The 16,669-nt window shown below is 35.5% G+C and overlaps 1 protein-coding gene across 12 annotated transcripts in view; it reads left to right on the plus strand.

Annotated features, from left to right (window-relative positions):
- The window catches only part of ZBTB20 (zinc finger and BTB domain containing 20), a 768,805-nt gene that overhangs the window by 248,511 nt on the left and 503,625 nt on the right, over window positions 1-16,669 (plus strand). Inside the window, exon 1 of one of the 12 annotated variants that reach the window (XM_060198325.1) lies at window positions 6,179-6,597. The exons of the other annotated variants lie outside the window; for them this stretch is intronic. The gene's annotated coding sequence lies outside the window, so the exon portion shown is untranslated. Of the gene's footprint in view, window positions 1-6,178; window positions 6,598-16,669 lie in introns of those variants that run through there. 12 annotated transcript variants of the gene reach the window in all.

Consider the following 16,669-nt stretch of genomic DNA (forward strand, 5'->3'; position numbering starts at 1 on the left):
GCACTGGTTGTACTGATTTGGTTGAGATAAACAGATGCAGTATCAAATGGTATGGATCAAGAGAATCATGAAGGAAAAATGAGCCAAGGTCCAGAGATTCCAGGACTGGGAGAAACACGAGTTTTATAGAGAATGAGGAAAGTTCCATACTCTTTTAGAGTTAAGAAGGCAACAAATAATTATTATTATAATCAAGTTATTTGGAAACTTGGTTTACTTTGAAAATCCCATGGTTAGGATTTAAAGTACCATAAAAGATTGATTTCTAGACTCATACCCTCATAGTCAGAAATGACACTTTTTATGATCAATATTCACGTATTTATTAAGTCTTTATGTCTCTATGTACAGTAATTCTTCTGTAGTAATCCATAGGCACTTGAGAAGAACATGTATTCATTATTTTGGGATGGAATGTTATATATATATATTTTTTTTAATTCATGTTGTCTATGACTTCATGTATAGTTCCTGTTTTTTTGTTGATTTTTTTTTCTGTCTCTAGCTTCTTATTTTGAGTGTGTGTTAGGTTCTCCTACTACTATTATTTTTCTGTTATTCTCTCCCTTCAGGTTAGTTAATACTGGTTTTATATATTTGTGTGAAGCTGTATTCAAAGCATATATATTAGTGATGGCCAAGTTTTCTTGTTGTATTAATCCTCTGACCAATGTGTAATGTACATCTATGTCTCATTACCTTCTTTGCCTGAAAGCCCATTTTATCTGATGGCTGAGTAGTTGTTCTGCCTTTTTTTCCTCACATCACTGATGTGGAACACCTTGGTCCAGCTTGTCACTATGAACTTTTATTTTTCTTCCCTTTGAAATAGTTATTCTTGGAGATATATAATGGATGGATCTTTCTATTTAATTCATTTAGCCACTCTGAGCCTTTTGGTTGGTCAATTTAAGTCATTTATACTTAGAGTAATTATTGATATATGTGGTTTACGTATGACCATTCTGATTCTTGTTTTAGGGTTGTTTTATGTTATTGATTTCTGACTATTTAATTTTATCTGTCACTTTGTTGGATGGTATTCTTTTTTTAATTTTTGATTTAATAATGTTTATCAAGATTGTAATATACAGGGATACAATTCCATGTAATTACCACCAGTAGAATTTCCTGTCCCATCCCTTCCATTGAAAGGTTCCCTATTCTTTATCCCTCTGGGAGAATAGCCTGAAACTCTTTAGAGGGTGCAGGTGGAAGGTCAGACTTCTGTAGTTGCTTCTCCTCTAAACATGGATGTTGTCAGGAGAATCTATGTTGTCAGGAGAATCTATACCCCCAGCCTACTTCTTTCTTTCTCTAGTGGAATAGGGCTCTGGAGAGGCCAGGTTCCAGGACACTTTGGTGATACCATCTGCCCAGGGAAGTCAGGATAGTGTCATGGTAGCATCTGCAACTTGGTGACTGAAAAACGGTAAAACTTAAAGCAAGGCAAAATGTTTAATAATCAGGAACCTAAAGGTAAGAATATTGTAGATGGAACTCAGGATCTTTGTGTGATAAGAAGCTAGGAAATCTATTTTAGATATAAAATAGATTTCCTTTAGTCAAAGGAGCCCATGACTTTACCAAATTTTGCCTGAACCCGATAGCTTACATGCAGGTGCGCTCAACATACTGTCGGGGAAGATAGTGTCAAGAGTTGAGAATAGGAGTAGAAAACCTGGATTAGAGAGTATCTCCCAAATATGAGGATGCCATTAACAGGAAACCCCATCGAGTTTACCTAAGGCCAATATCTACTCATATTTATCACAGGAGCCTGTGTAACCTCTGAGACCGTGTCAGTCTGAGCTCATAGTCCATGGTCATAGCTAAAAGCATTATTTTTTTTTAAATTTATTTATTTATTATTGAGTAGCGACAGAGAGAAATTGAGAGGGGAGGAAATAGAGTGGGAGAGAGACAGAGATACCTGCAGCCCTGTTTCACCACTTGTGAAGCTTTCCTGCTGCAGGTGGGGACCAAGGGCTTGAACTTGGGTCCTTATACACTGTAATGTGATTGCTTAACAAGGTTGCCACTACCTGGCTCCTAAAGCATTCTTTTTTAAAAAATTATTTGTAAAATAAAAAATATCAATAAGACCATAGGATAAGAAGAGTACAGTTCCACAATTCTGGCAGTTTCTACCACCAGAGTTGCATAGTTGCATATCCCTTGAAAGCTTTCCTATTTTCCCTTGAAAGCTTTCCTATTCTTTATCCCTCTGGAAGCATGGACCTAGGGTCAGTATGATGTGCAGAAGGTGTAAGGTCTGGCTTCTGTAATTGCTTCTCCACTGAACATTGGTGAACTTACTCACTGCAGACTATTGCACGCTTTTACTTTAAGGTATATATTTTCCCCTAACTTATGAATACATTTGTACATGTACCTGTTCTCTTGGACCCTGGTTAGTATCTAGGTTCTGTAAATGTTTTAGTAAGTTCACAATTTGAAATGGAACTAGGAAGTCTCATGAGTTAGGAAAGGTTTCACCAGAGTGAGTATTCAAACTGGAGGGTTTACAGGTTTGGCGTCTCTGGACATACATAGTCTGAAGTGAAACATGTCAAGGTGGTACAGGTTGCACTTATTTAGTTCAGATCAGATACAGTATCAAATGGTATGGATCAAGAGAAGCATGAAGAAAAACAGCCAAAGCTCCAGAAGTTCCTGGGGCTGGGAGAAATATAAGTTTTATAGGGAATGAGGAAGATTTCTTGCTGTCTTAAAGTTTAAGAAGACAATAGATAAGTAGTATTATTATAAGCAAATTATTTGGGAGCTTAGGTTATTTTGAAAGCTCCATGATTAGGATTTTCTGTATCATAGTAGACCTCACCATGAACTAGTATCATTTAATATTATTTACAAATAACTATATCTTAGATACTGACAGGACTGGTTGTTTCTGGTCTCCCTGGTCTAAGACTGTAACTGGTTGAATATTTAAAAGTTATTATTAGAAAGGCATTAATAATTATTCTTTTCGTGTGCCTTCATTTTGTTGTGTGGTTATCATGAGTTTTGTGTCCGACTTAAGATATCCACAACAATCTTTTTAGTTGGTCTTGATTCACCAACATAAACTATATTGCTCTTTCCATTTTGTCCTCCCTTGTCTTATTTGTTCTTTCCCGTTGTTGATATTTGTGTTTCTGGTTCTAATCTGCCACTGACCATCTCACTTAGGGTTTGAATTCCTTTGCTTCTTTTCATGTGGGACTACTTTCGGTACTTCTTGCAAAGAAGAATTGGTGGTGGGAAATTTCTTTAGCTTCTATATATTTGAGTGGTCCTTTATTGTCTCTTCTATTTGAATGATAATTTAGCTGGGTGGAATATTCATGGATACCAATAATTATCTTTCAATATTTTAAAAATGTCATTATACTCAGTACCTATTAATATAAATGAAGTTAAATAAAAAAACAAAAAATTACTTATAAATTACAAGTACATACTTGGAGCTCAATATATACGTATCTTTAATGGATTAATAAAGTGTGTCAACTCTTTAGCTGATTGGGTGTAACTGATTTATGCTGAGTAAAGAATGCTGACAACATATTTTAACTTAATTTAAAACAAAATGCTTATTATTATTAAGAATTCTATACTACTTGCAGTAGTATCTAGTGACTTTGAAAAATCTTATTAAGCACTATATATATTTTTTATTCAAACTTTTTACCCTTTTTACCCTTATAACTCTCCCTATAGTGTGTTCCCTTTCGTTGCCCTTGTTTTTTATTGTTGTTGTAGTTATTATTGTTGTTGTTATTGATGTCGTCATTGTTAGATGGGACAGAGAGAAATGGAGAGAGGAGGGGAAAACAGAGAAAGGGAGAGAAAGATAGACACCTGTAGACCTGCTTCATCGCCTGTGAAGCGACTCCCCTGCAGGTGGGGTGCCAGGGTCTTGAACTGGGATTCTTACGCTGGTCCTTGAGCTTCAAGCCACATGCACTTAACCCTCTGTGCTACCGCCCCCATTTCCTGAACATTTCTGCAGATATGCTTTACTGTATGGCACTTTGAAAATAAAAGCTGTACCAGTGTGTACATAATTAAAAAAATGGGCTGGAAAAATGTAGCAAGTGTCTTGAATACTTTCTATTTACCTAAGATAATTTGCTAGATAATTTACCTAAGATAAACATGCTAGAAGTAAAAATAAAAAGCAAATAAAAAAAAAAAGACATTTTGTCACTGTATGCAGCCATTCTAGAAATGTTGCGTATTTTCCTGATGATATCAAGGAATTGGATTTTGGGAATTATTTTATTCTTAATAACTTTCTTTTGTGACCGAGAAAGTAGCTCAATAGGTAAAGTGCAGAACTTGTATGCATAGTGACCTGAATTCCATTTCTAGCACTAGGTATGCTACAGTAGTGCTTTAGCTTCTTTATCTCTCTGTTTTCTTCTCTCTCTCTCTCTCTCTCTCATGTGAAATAAATAAATATTTAAGCTCCCAAATGTTTATCATTATGAGCCAGAAATGATCATCTATTAAATGCAGTCACTTCTGTTTTGAATCTAACTTATTTAGTTTTAGAAAAGCCTAAATTCGGGGGTCGGGCGGTGGCGCAGTGGGTTAAGCGCATGTGGCGCAAAGCGCAGGGACCGGAATAAGGATCCCGGTTCGAGCCCCCGGCTCCCCACCTGCAGGGGAGTCGCTTCACAGGCGGTGAAGCAGGTCTGCAGGTGTCTATCTTTCTTTCCCCTTCTCTGTCTTCCCCTCCTCTCTCCATTTCTCTCTGTCCTATCCAACAACGAATTGTGTCAACAAGGGCAATAATAATAACCACAACGAAGCTACAACAAGGGCAACAAAAGGGGTAAAAAAAAAAAAAAAAAAGGCCTCCGGGAGCGGTGGATTCATGGTGCAGGCACCAAGCCCAGCAATAACCCTGGAGGAGGAAAAAAAAAAAAAAAAAGAAAAGCCTAAATTCTTGCCTAGTCCTAAACTGTTCTCCATATCTTTGCTACCAGTACTTTACCTCTACCAATAGTCTATGCAACACCTTTGGGGATCCTATCATTTGTCTGCATATTTGTATCATTGCTTTTTGCTGTATATGGCAATATATGTATTTTTCATTTAATTGTGTATTTCCCCTTTAGAATCTGGTGAAGTTATGAACTTCTTGAAGACAAAGCTTATATATATATATTTTTTTTTACATACCCACTTTTATTTAACGTGTTGCTATGATAGAGTAAGTTCTTAGTAAATACCTACTAATTATTAAATTTGTTAATCCAATAATTTAATGGACTTCTGATTCACACAAATATCCACATGCACTAAATCAGGAGGAAATAAATATTTTCTCCATTTTATTTTTTTGCAAGTACTTTATGAATCTATTGACATTGCTTATGAACAGACTGATAAACTTCCAAGTATTGTAGTCACTTTAGGAAAATTTCTAATCTTTGAAAAAAATTACTTTTTTGTGTTTTATGTTTTATAATATGAACATTACTTTTGTGAATGAACCCAAATATGCTGTGGAACACTTACTACTTGGGTGAAACACATAAACAGTGTTATGAGTCCTTATTTTTATTTCAGTGCTGCCTGGTTAGTGGTTGTGTTCTAGAATGCAACCTGTATGTTTAAAAGAAATATATGGGTGAATTCCTTAGGATAAAAATTACTATAAAAAAATCTTGGCATTTAATCAGTGATTGTCACATAGTTGGGATTCAATAAATGTCTGTGGAATGCATGAACAAATCAGCCATTATTGTTAACTTATTAAGGATTAGGTATGAAACTTTAAGAAAAAAAAAAGACTAAAAAACCATTATCATACAACAGATTGGAATAAATCTGTGCCTAGTAACCCTTACCTCTGTGTTTCTAGACTGTTATACACACTCACAGAGTAGCGCCTTATATGTCTGATTTCTCAACTTTACCCTTCAGTAAACTTGTGCAATCTGGACGCTAGAGACCTCTTGTGTAAATGTTGTCTGCCCGATGACTGTGTTGGCACTGAGGAGTCTTAGCAGATAAAGTGGAGAAACATATGGCTACCATCTGAATACAAATTGTTGGACATTGCGTGGTAATTCAGCTGAGATGTCCTTTATATTGTAAACTGAAAGAGTATGATTTGAGGTGTTTATAAACGGCATTCGACTTCCTCCATGCCCCACCCCACCCCTTTCCACTGTAGTTTGATCAGCCTGAATCATAGCCATTTAGTGTCCCAGTCTCACAGAGTTATTTGTTAAAATGGCCAGTGTGAGGAATTATTAATTAAAGCTAACAAATCACCCTGACGAGTTGTGCCCTGGCATGGCTGAAGGTTGATTGGTGAAAGTGTTCTCCTTTGGAGAAAAGACTTTTTGTGCTCATGACGCAGTCAGGGACGGATTATTGAATATGCAAGTTAGAAGAAAAATCACAGGACAAGCAAATTGAGTATTTACTGGCAAATAATTGCTCTCTTAAGCTGTGGCTCTCTTCCTAAATTCTTAACATTCCCGAGGGTTAGAAAGAAACTCAGAAAAATGCATCGGTACAGAGTACATTTCAAAAAAAACTCATAGACTGATGTTTCAGACTTTTGTGCAGGTAAGTGTGATTGTATGTGCATGAAAAGTGAAAGAACAAGGGAAAGTAAAGGAAGTATGAGACGAAAATTTAATCTGCTGGGTCTTTTAGTCAGTTTGTTGTTTATAAGAATTCTGTTTGGCGTATTTCTAAGTTGACTGAGAGTTTAGTTTCGATGTTGCATTTATTGTGAAAGTTAGAAATGAGGAGAGAGTTTTCTCAGAGTTTCTTTCTTTACCAGCAGAAAAGCTGCTAATGCTTTGCTCTAGAATGATAGTTATAAACTTTGTTCAGATGCTTGTGGATATATATATATATATATATATATATATATTATTTGGTTTAAGAATCTTTAATTTTTTGTGAACATTGTTAATTATGACCTGTCTTAACAGTGTCCCAAACACATTTGGATACAACTATTGCATTCATTTTCAAAATAAACTCTGGTTTACATTAGCACCAAAGATAGTTCTTGTTCAGAATTTCTAAAGAAACATCACAGTTTTGGAATAGTCATTTTGGCTGTCTGTAGTAGCCTATGTGTACTTATTTTCAATTGTGTGGTCTTTTTCTCCAAAATGTTGATTAAGCTGTTGAGTTTGTGAACATTATAAAGTAAATGAAACTGGTTTAGAAGCTTTTGAAAACCAAATTTAAGTAAATGGAAATATGAGTGTGGAAATTAAGACTATGCTCTCTGCATAAATTGTAGACATTAAGAAACAGAGTTACTCTCCTAAATACAAGTAGATGCTGTGAACAGCATTATCAAAATGCATATATACACTGAGGTTATTCATGTTCTGTGAAAACCTGGACAGTACACTTTCATCAACAAATAATTGGCTGGTAAAATAGCATTTTAGGACTGTAATAATTTTGAATAAAATGGACTTAAAACAAAACTATAAACATAATTTAAACTAAATTAACTAATTGATAATTTCAAGGTGCTTTAACAATAAAGCATCTACATGGTAGAAGTAATAATAAGAATAATAACAACATTTGAAAATCTGGCAGTCACTGAGAAATTAAACCAGATGAGGCTCAAAAGGTTTTAGAGAATCAGAATTTTGAAATATAAATATATTTCACCTTCTTATCTATTTCTTGAACCGTGTTATATTCTGTTGTTGGTTTTCATTATTTTGTTCTGTAGCATTTTATGCTGAAATATAGTTTATCTTAATATCTAGTCTAGAGATAATCAAAATGTTTAGAAAATATATTTTTAAAGTTTAATTCCCATTGGATATAATTTTATCCTCATATTTCAAGAGGATAAAACTTCTTGAAGTTTCTTGTGACTATCTGAGAGCACAATTAGGTCCATTATTTTGAAATAGCAAAGGGGGCATTTAAAGCATATGTTCAGAAACTAAGCCATCTGCCTACTTTATTATGAATACCACAGAATTATAAGGACTTGGAAAGACTTAAAAATTAAACCAGAATTCCATACAGGATTTAAAACATATATAACATATTCATTTCTTCATGTTTTGTAGCTAGTTACTTTAGCTTAATATTCCATTAGTCTTTTGTGAGAGGATCATATTATTGCATCCTTTTGATATATAGAGAATAGAGAATGACACAGTGTAGCTGAGTGACATGAACTTATGGCAAATTAATGATAACATTTTCTCTGATTTAATCCACTAAATCTAAGTGACTTTTAGAGTTTTGACTTGACTTGTAACCAATGAAACTTGCAGTGAATTGGAGAAACAAAATGGTGACTGCTAAAGTAAAAAATGAAGTCCAGCTGCTAGCTTCTGGTCTATCTATAAATGATTTGCAAGAGACATGCAGAGGTCAAACTAAAGAATACTTCTGTAATTCAACCATGATGTAATGGGAGTATGAATCAGTTGTTGGTTGCCCATGCTGGAGTGGAAGGGGACCAAAAATAATGAGCATAACTTGGCATTTTCCCAGGTGGCACTATATTCCTCTGTTATCTGAAAGGATATAAGATCCATAAATCAATGTATTACAAAAATCATATTTAGACTCCATACATGTTATCGTCCTACTGTGGCCATATTGAAGGCAGATCAAGATTACTATCATTTTAATTCATCTAGTGCTCAGAGTATCTGAATTTAACTAGAATTAAATTGAGACTAGCTGATATTTCTCAAATGAAATGCAGAAAAATGCAGACCTAACCTGAATGTAAATCATTGTTAAGATGACTTAATGTTATTTGTTGCTAATAATAACTACTTAAAAGTGAATAATATGGAGGCAGAAGACAGGAGTATTTGATCTAGGAATTTAAGTAAAATATGTCTATGTGAAATATATTCAACTGAATTATATATATATATATTATTACATGTAAACATATATAACTTTAAAAGAAAAATGTTCTCAGAACTGTACATTTTGTACACTGATTAAACCGAAGACTTTTTCTGTGCAGTTTAAAAACTGGATATTTAGACTTTAACACAATTATTGCTGGCTTTCAGAACTGAAGGACATCAGAACTAGTAAATTTAGTGTTGAAAATACCTATATCCAGCTTCAAAAATATTTTTATTGTTTTATTGGGGGATTAATGGTTTACAATTGACAGTAAAATACAATAGTTTGTACATATGTAGAATTTCCCAGTTTTCCACACAAAAATTCAACCCTTACTAGGTCCTCCTCTACCATCATGTTCTAGGGCCTGAACTCCCGTCACAGGCGGTAAAGCAGGTCTGTACGTGTCTCTCTTTCTCTCTCCCTCTCTGTCTTCCCCTTCTTTCTCCATTTCTCTCTGTCCTATTTAACAACAACAACAACAATAACAACAACAATGAAAAACAACGAGGGCAACAAAAGGGAAAAATAAATAAATAAAAATATTTTTTTAAAAAGGAAGGAAATTACCCATCAATTCAGTACTTAAAGAAACTACTAAGCATATAGTTTCTGAGAATATATTATATGCTAGTGTTATCCCACCCAGACTCCATTTTCTCAGAAGCGAGAATTTTAATAGTCAGTATGAATAGCAACAATAGAAACTTTTACTCATTAGACTGAGTTCATAAACCAGCTGGGTCCCAACCCAACTGGATGTAGTTAGAAAAGTACAGGAGCAGTATTCTATATAGACTTTAGAGCACTAGCTGCCCCACCACCACCACCACCATTACATGTGTGAGAGCCACATTTACTGGGTACAAATTCTGATACTGCTTTTTCTCTGTGAGGTACTAGTCAGGTACTCAATTTTTATGTGTCTCAGTGTCCTATGTCATTTATTTTTAAATCATATTTATTTATTTATTTATTTATTTGAGGGAAAATGAGAAGGAAGGGCAAGATAGGCAAGGGGAAACACTGCTTTATCACTCACAAAGCTTTCCCCTTTCAAGTTGCTGTCTAGGGGCTTGCACCAAGGTCCTTGAGCACTATAACATATGCACTCAATATGGTTCGCCACCAACTGGCCTCTTATATGAGATTATTAATGGTAAATATTTCATAACTTTAGAGATGAGTAGACAATTATGTGCAAAGCACTAGTTACAGAACTTGCCACCTAGAAAATTATTTAGTAAGTGTTATTATTACTAGGTTGTTTTCTATTATTATTACAATCACACTTGTTTTCATTACTAGAAAACTTGCTGAAAATATACTTTGTCCAGTACAAGTCATTGTCACTACTGACAGAACAAATCAAAGCACATCTCTTACTGAGGATAGAACAAAGATAACATTTCTGCTGCAGAGAGTAAAAAAATTAGGGTTTACAGCTAAAATTACAATTTATCTCAATGGAACAATGACATTATATGGACTAATTTCTTCTGCCATAGTAGAAATGATGTTAGAATCTGCTATACATACCATTCATGTTATAAATTTTGTTTCAACAATTTGTGACTAATGAGATTTGATTTTATTAAAAAGAAAATTTTAATCCAGAGCCCTAATATTTTTCATACAAAGCTAACTTTCTTTATACCAGTAGTAACTGAGAAGAATTAAAAATACAAAGTTACTTGAAGAGGAGAAGGAGAAGATTCGATATTATCAAGTTATATATTTTTACAGGATAGATAGTGAACAAAGCATTTTGCCTAACACATGCCACATAGTTGGAACTTAAAGATTATTTTTAACTGAATTGCATTTTATAAGAAATGGCAAATGACAACAAGGGCAACAAAAGGGAAAAAAATAAATAAAATAAATAAATAAATGGCAAATGATAGACTCTGTGTATAGAGCAATATGTTTGGTCATCACTTCTTCCATTTATAAATTATATGATCACAGACATACTCTTTTTAAAAATTTATTTATAAAATAAAAAATATCAACAAGACCATAGGATAAGAAGGGTACAATTCCACACAATTCCCACTACCAGAGTTCTGTATCCCATCCTCTCCCTTGAAAGCTTTCCTATTCTTTATCCCTCTGGGAGCATAGACCCAGAATAATTATGGGGTGCAGAAGATGGAAGGTCTGACTTCTACACTGAACACAGGTGCTGGCAGGTCAACCCACAGTCCCAGCCTGTCTCCATCTTTCCTAGTGGGACAGGGCTCTGGAGAGGTGGGGCTCCAGGACACATTGGTGAGGTAGTCTTCCCTGGGAAATCAGGTTGGTGTCATGGTAGCATCTGCAACTTGATGGGTGAAGAGCATTAAGATATAAAGCAGAACAATTTGTTTAATAATCAGGAACCTAAAGGCAAGAATATAGCTGGTGAGATTTGGTGTTTCCATTTTGGAACAAGCTGGTAGGTCTATTTTATGTATATTCCAAGGGCCTTTGACTTTACTAATTTTTTCCTAAGCCTGACAACTAACATGCAAATGAACCAAAGGTATTATCTGGGGAGATGGTGTCAGAGTTGGAATTAGAACTAGAAAGCTGGATCAGGGATGAGAGCATCTCCCAAATATGGGACAACTATATAAATATCATTAACTGTAAACCCCATCGATTTGATCTAAGACCCATATTCATTGCAGGAGCCTGTGTAACCTCTGCATCCCTGTAGGTCTGAGCTTGCATTCTGTGGTCATAGGTAGGAACATTCTAGGCTGCACTCATTGCTGGACCCAACTTCCTCGAGTGGTAAAGCATTTTGGCCCAACCTCCCTTCAGAGAGTGGAGCAGCCCCTACCATTATTGATCCACACTGAGGGAAAGGCCCTGTAGGGGCCCACATAAGGTTCCTGATGGAGATGACCAGTGACAGAGGAGAGAGAGACCTGCTAGAGGTCTAAGCCCATTATGTCTGTGTGGTAATCCTAGGAATCTCTGACTCGGCCCTGGGTGATAGGGTGGCCTAGTACTAAGACACATTATTTCTTTTCTGTAATTCCTCAAATGGAAACTGGAACAATAATGATCTTTTTGTATGCTGTATATATACGTAGTGCCTAGAAGAGTTCTTAGAACATACTAGATACTCAATAAGTGATACTCATTAACAGCAAAGACTAATAAGCCATAAAATCCCTCTGTAAATGAACATAAAATTTATGTTACACATCTAATTAATAGATAATAGTATTAAAATTTAATTCTTGAAATTGAAGTTGCTTTGCATACTAGTAGGCACATAGTAGGAGCTCTATATGTGGATCTCTCCTACTTAAATCCCTACATGGACAAATTTGCATTATTTATTATAGTTAAATGAAAATAGAATTCTAAAGTAATTTTATTTTTAAATGGCAAAAAATTAAAAAATGAATCAATTTAATTTTCAAATAATTTGAATTTGTTGCAGATAAAAAAGCTGGGATAACACTTTTCCTAATGGCTATAAAAGTGAAATAACTTGTAAAATTTTTAACTGACCCCTAATTTGAATAGTTTTAATTGTAACTAGTTTAAGAATCAAAAAGGCTATTATTGCTAGTTGCAGTGGTAGTTACATATGGAAAATGGCTGCAGAGATTCACAATACAAAAATAGTCCATTGCTAAATTTGAAATTCTGTTAATGTCACAAACAGTAGGATGTGAAATACAAATGAATTGTGATGACAGTTGAATTCCAAGCTGCCTATTTTTTCCCTTCAGAGCTGCCCATATTTGGCTTTATATTTTCCTCAGTCCTGATTTAACCCATCAATATTTGTGTTTTCTGGAGCTTGCACCACCTTAGAGTACACCACTTAAGAATTTTATTCCTAAATGTTTCTGAGTTCCTAGGAATTTTGTTCATACTATTTTTCTTCCCACATGTAAGTATTTTGGAGTCTTACCTTACCTCTTACTGTAGAGTCAAAGTTTAAACTTTTTGTTTTTAATTTTTATTTATAAAATGGAAACACTGACTAGACCATAGGATAAAAGGGGTACAAATTCACACAGTTCCTACCCCCAGAATTATGTATCCCATCCCCTTCCTTGATAGCTTTCCTATTCTTTAATCCTCTGGGAGTATGGAACCAAGGTCATTATGGGGAGCAGAAGGTGGAAGGTCTGGCTTCTGTAATTGCTTCCCTGCTGAACGTGGGCATTGACAGGTTGATCCATACTCCCAGCCTGCCTCTCTCTTTCCCTAGTGGGGCAGGGCTCTGGGGAAGCGGGGCTCTAGGACACATTGGTGGGGTCATCTGCCCTGGGAAGTCAGGTTGACATCATGATAGCATGTGCAACCTGGTAGCTGAAAAAAAAGAGTTAACATATAAAGCCAAAAAAATTGTTGACTAATCATGAACCTAAAGGCTGGAATATTGCAGATGAAGATTTGGGCTCTCCATTTTGGAAATAGCTAGTAGTTCTATTTTAGGTATAATATATATATAGACTAGATTTTGCCTGAGCCTGACATCTAATATGGAGGTGGACCCAGGTTATTGTATGGGAAGATGCTGTCATGTCTGGAAAAAGGGCTAGAAATCTGGATCAGGGGAGAGAGTAGCTCCCAAATATGGGAAAGGTGTATAAATATTGTTGACTGTAATCCCCATCGATTTGATGTGGGGCCCTTATTCAGCATAGAAGCCTATGTAACCTCTACATCCCTGTAGGTCTGAGCTGGTATTCTGTGATCATGAGAGGGAACATTCCAAGTTGCACCAATTTCAGGACCCATCTTCCTCAGGTAGCAGATAGAGTATGTTATCCAACTTCCCTTCTGAGAATGGAACATTCTCTACCATTGTTGATCCACATTGAGGGCAAGGTCCTATGAGGGCCCCCCAAAGGGGTCTGTTTTGTTGTTCCTGATATAGATGACCAGTAACAATGGAGAGACAGATTTATTTGAGGTCTAGGCCCATCATGTCTTTGTGGGCATCTCAGGATTCCCTGACTGGGTCCCCAGCTGATGTGTGACTATGGGAAGTGTGACTGTGGGAAGTGACTATGGGAAGTGTAATAGGAATTAGGTGAGGAGGGTATCTACATCTAAGTAAAACTATTTCATTAGATACTTTATGGTGTCTTTTTAGGTCTTCCTACTTGCTTGCTTCATTTATTGACTCACTGCAAACTATTGTGCATTTTTGCTTTCAGGTATATATTTTGCCCTAATTTATGGACACATGTATACATATGCTGTATCTCATGGGACCTCATCTATATCTAGGTTTTGGGGCTTTGTTAGGAAGTGAACCAACCAAAGTGGAATTAGAGAATACTATGAGAAAGGAAAGGTTTCACCCAAGTAACGAGGCTAAAGAGTTGACATTCCAGACCTGATGTCTCTAGACACAGTCTGAAGTGAAGCATGCCGAGGTGATACACATTGCATTGACTAGGCTGGGGTCAGCAGATGCAGTATCGGTTAATATGAATTGAGAGAAGCGTGCAGAAAAGTGAGCCCCACCCTAGAGGTTCCAGGATTGGGGGAAATATGGGCTTTATAGAGGAAATGAGAGGTGTCTGCTGTCTTCACCTTTAAGAAGGCAGTAGTTATTGCTATAATCACATTATTTGGCAATTGGGTTTACTTTGAAGATCTTTTTGTTAGGATTTGCTGTAGCATACATGACTTCACCATAATTTCTGTCCTTTGATGTTACTTTTATATAGCTGTATCTTATAAAGTAATGCCACCGGTTGCTTCAGTTCTCCCTGGTCTAAGCTTTTAGGAAAGTCAACCTTTCAAAGAACAAGTCAGTGTTAACAGTTTGAGCCCACTGTTAAAATTCAATCTGATTACCAATTTGAGTCGTAAGTGCTTAGATTGAAGGAACACACACTCAGCCTATTATTTTCTGTGCATTTAAAAGTTTGAGACATTCAATCAATTTTTCTGTGTTTGGAGTAGGGAACCAAAGTAAAAATTTCTGGGTGGAAAGTGAGAGTAGATGTTCAGCTTCACTGGCGGTTGTGGGGGTCGGGGCGGGCGTGGTGATGGGACACAATCCTTTGGTGGTGGGAATGGTGTTGATGTACACTCCTATTAATTTGTAGTCTAGTAGATCATTATTTGATTAATATGAGTGGGGAAATGATTGAGTGTTTCATCATTTTTTTAACCTACAATCTTCTAGGACTCAATGTTATTATGGATTCCTCATTTCTTTTAAGTGTCTAAAATTTCTGTTCTTCTTATGTGTATTCTGTTTATACACAACATAGTCTCTTCCAGATTGTTTTCACTGGAAGGTACTTCCTTTATTCCTCATAATCTATGTTCACTTCCTAGTATAGTTTTTCAAAACCTGGTTTTGGTGTCAGTAGGCTAACACACCTGGAGAGGGGTCTGATTTTTTTAACAGGTTCCAGACATATCGCCACGACACTGTGGAAGCTGTGGGACTGTGATAGTTTCCTCTCCTTTTCTATCTTTCTATATGAAAAAGTCAGCCTGGAATGGTGAAACCCTAGTGACATCAATAAATAAAACAAAAATAGTTTTTGTGACAAAAAGAATTGCTCAGCGAATAGAGCATGGGAGCTAAAGCCCCCAGTCCCCACCTGCAGGGAGGAAGCTTCAAAAGAGGTGTAAAAAAAAAAAAGTACTACAGGTATTACTTTCTATCTCCCCCTCTCCTCTCAATATTCCTGTCTTATTAAATTTAAAAAATAAATAAATATATTTAAGAATATAAATAAACACATAAATAAAGAAGTTCTATGTAGCCATAAGCTAACTTGACTGGAGAAATTTATTTTAAAATCTCTAAAGATTATTGCTAAACTGATCATATTATCTTAACTTAATGGATTTCATAGCACAATAACATACCCTATCTCACAGAGTAAGCATCTTACCTAATATACTCTATTGGATTTTACTGCGAATGACTATATGACTACCATTTATTAGGTGGCTTCTCTGCACCAAAAGTTTGCGTTTAATTTTTAAAGCAATTTTATAATGTGAGTACTATTATCTTCACTTAATGCATGAGAGGTAAAATGATATGTTAAAGGATGGAAATATCATACAGACTCAAGGTTCTAAGACTCTAAATCCTATGCTTTCTGTATTATCAATGCTTGTGCCTAGTTATATATTTATATGTTGGCAGTGGAAAAGAAGTTTGTAATGTAATTTGATTGGGGAAATAGCCAATTATATCAAAGCAAACAATGTGATGGTGAGAGTTTACTATGTTAACATTTTCTAAAAATATAAGCTGAAGGCTATGGATACCTAGCTCTCTAGAAAGGTGAAGCATTTGAGTATAGACTGCTTTCTTTTACTTGCATTTTGCTTTCAGGAAACAGGATATTACTACTAGTTCTAAAGAACTGAGGTTTCAAGTTGGTGTTCACTGGTGGTGCAGGGAAGAGGGCGGTTTCTGACTTCCCATCAAGAACCTTCTATGACTTGTTCTAGTCTTTTTCTCCAAAAGTAAAGCAGTCTGATTTTCCTCAGAAAATGTAACATGCAGACTATTTTTCCAAGAAATTTCTGAAGAATTATCACACTGATAGTGGCAGTGTAGTAGTAGCAGCAAGAGTATCAGTCTTTAGTTCTTTTATAAAACAAGATCTTAATGCATTTTTATCCACTCACCATCAATCTGTATGTTACCCTTATAAGCTATTAGTCAGACTTTACATTTTTTAAAGATTTATTTTATTTTTATTTATTTATTTTTAAATATTCATTTATTCCCTTTTGCTGCCCTTGTTGTTTTAGTGTTGTA

This window comes from Erinaceus europaeus, chromosome 9, assembly GCF_950295315.1.
Source record: "Erinaceus europaeus chromosome 9, mEriEur2.1, whole genome shotgun sequence".
Classification (NCBI taxonomy): domain Eukaryota; kingdom Metazoa; phylum Chordata; class Mammalia; order Eulipotyphla; family Erinaceidae; genus Erinaceus; species Erinaceus europaeus.